Below are 2,500 nucleotides of genomic sequence, written 5' to 3'. Positions count from 1 at the left end.
ACTGTAAACTCGGTTGAATGACACAACATGATCCCGACTGATGAAAAACCCCTGCACACTGAGATCCCCGGTGGTGTCATCCTTAATGGCATTATTTAATGATTTAACTTCTAAAAGCTTCATAGGAAGCTTTTGCCTTCCTGGAGCTTCACCAGACATCGAAGCTCCATCAGCACACGACGGAGATCAGTGGGGGAGGGGCGCTAATGAAGAGTTTCGCTCTGGCCCTTTTTTTAAACGGGGAGTTTTCCAGACTATACTTAATTTGAATGATTTAATTTCATTTTATTTCGTCTCTGTAAGGGGTGAGCCCACACCGTACAACATCCTTCTAACGGCGGAGAGGCAGGCTGTTTCAATACTCGCACAGGAGCGTGTGAGATTTCACCAGGTTCTCCCGTTTATCTCCCTTTATATATTTATATTTATATTTATATTTATTCGCCCTTGACCTGTCTTCATTCCTGTTGAATCTTTCTTTAAAGGATGGAATGAATGGAAGGATCTGATAGATAGGCAGTGAGCACGGCTCTTTGTGGACAAGTAAACTTCGGCATTATTTGCTTCATATTTCACAGGAAGTGTCAACATTCACAGAAGAAGAAAATTGGCATTTTTCCCTCTCCACCTTTATAAACAGGCCACCGCACAATCTCCGAAATAAAACGTTGTTCTTTAAGGAACTAATTTCCCCACTGTACCCTACGAGGTAAAATAATAATACCCTTTACAAGCAAAAAAGGTACACATGAATGATTAAACACATGGCTTGGGGTAAGCATACAATTTTATGTAGCTATGGGGTACCACACGAGCGACAAGCGTTGTATCTTTATCGGCACTTTTTCCGACATGTTTTCCAAGAGTGTAAAATAAACATACTGGACACGTTTAAACAGCCTACAGTGAAATCATTGTAACCACTGTTTGTCCACAAACGGCTGAATCAATACAATTCCACCGCACCGGCTGCCATGAAGGACGGTATTATTTCACTGTGGTTTGAGGGCTAAATAAAGATCATTGTGCGTTCAGATTCCATTTGCTATTGTCGAAACCGCTAACTGTATCGTCCTGTGCGTTTGCGAACAATCACCTCCTGGAATTTAAGACGCACGTGATCTTAGATTTATAACCAGTACAGTAAATATGCGCAAATGATTGCAAATGGCCCCGTTGAAGGAGCTCTGTGTCCAGTGCCTGTCTGGCTAATTCTGCTGAGCATAGCGGATCTATGTCGGTGATTGTTCATGGAATATGGGGCCTAAATATAAGAGCGAAAGAGGAACATTTGGTTAACTGCCGCTGGGTGAGACAAGAAGACCGTGGCCCGGAGGCGATGGTGAATGATGTCAGCTAAATCTTTCTAACCATTAAGGGCACCTTATATTGATCATTTTTTTCGTACCTTTTCGCGGTCCAAACTCAACGATGGGCTACTTGTGTGTACAAAAAAGTAGAAGACGCCTCGTCTTAGGGTACAGTTAAAGCCCCGTTTCTGTATTTATTTAGAGGAAACAGCGCCCCCCACTGGCTCCCAAACGTTCACTGCATCGCTTGTCCCCAAACACACCGTATGCTGTATAGCCTTCAACCGGGCGAGTTGGATGAAGATTAATTGTTTTAAAACGTGTTTACGAGAAATAAACGCGATTTACCATGGACTTCACGTTTCCCACGCAATAGGAAAGGCTTATCCCTCGTGAAGTTACATGAATGAAATGCTAAATTAACGAATAAAGAAAATAATAACGACGTAACTGGAGGAAGAGGTTCGGACAAAAATAGCGCCAGAGAAAGGAAAAAGAAGGGAAAGTTTCTCGTCTCGTCAGTGTGTGACAAAGCTTTTGGGGAGGGACGGTGTGAAGGAAAGCGCGGGTGGGGTGGACAGTGCACCTGTCTGTGGACGCGAAGTGGGCCAGAACAGGAAAGGGGCGGAGAGCTGCCGTAGTCCACGAGGGCGGGCGTTCGTCCTCACAGCGCTGAGAGGCAGACCAAGTAATACGAGTTTTGTTTTCACGAGAGGGTATCGTCGCGCCCGGAGCACCTGTGATGCTGTTGACTGGAGTGTCTGTTGGATCCGCTGACCCTCTCGTATTCACGAACACGACTCATCTTTGGGCTCTCGTTACGGAGGAGTGACTGCGCGTGAACGCCTCCGGAATCGGCTACCGCCGGCGACGGGTTATTTCCCCGTGGCTGTTACTACTTCGGTATTCCGCGTATTGTATTTGGAACTGACAGTGCTGCTTTTTGGTGAACCCAGGGAAATCGTCCTGGGATACGATACGGTCGATGCCCACTCCGGCACGAGAACTTCAGCATATGGAGCCGGATTTTCTCCGTAAGGACGTTTTCATAGACTCGGGGGCGTTCCATTGGATATCCCGTGTTGCAGATCGGAGCTCCGGCGAAGCATATTATCGCTTGGACGATTGTGCCTTAATACAGTGCCGCTCCGTGAAACCGCTTGGATATACATTTTTATACGTTTGCTTTT

General features: G+C 45.9%; 1 protein-coding gene across 1 annotated transcript in view; it reads left to right on the top strand.

Annotated features, from left to right (window-relative positions):
• Nucleotides 1-2,031: 2,031 nt before the first annotated feature.
• LOC133124689 (ras-GEF domain-containing family member 1C-like) overlaps nucleotides 2,032-2,500 on the top strand; it is a 33,792-nt gene continuing 33,323 nt past the window's right edge. Inside the window, 1 exon segment of the mRNA XM_061236102.1 lies at nucleotides 2,032-2,500. This exon segment is cut by the window's right edge and continues 108 nt beyond it. The gene's annotated coding sequence lies outside the window, so the exon portion shown is untranslated.

The sequence above is a fragment of the Conger conger genome, chromosome 3 (genome assembly GCF_963514075.1).
Source record: "Conger conger chromosome 3, fConCon1.1, whole genome shotgun sequence".
Lineage (NCBI taxonomy): Eukaryota > Metazoa > Chordata > Actinopteri > Anguilliformes > Congridae > Conger > Conger conger.
The sequence above is the reverse complement of the archived record's forward strand: the minus strand, read 5'-3'. Positions and strand labels throughout refer to the sequence as shown.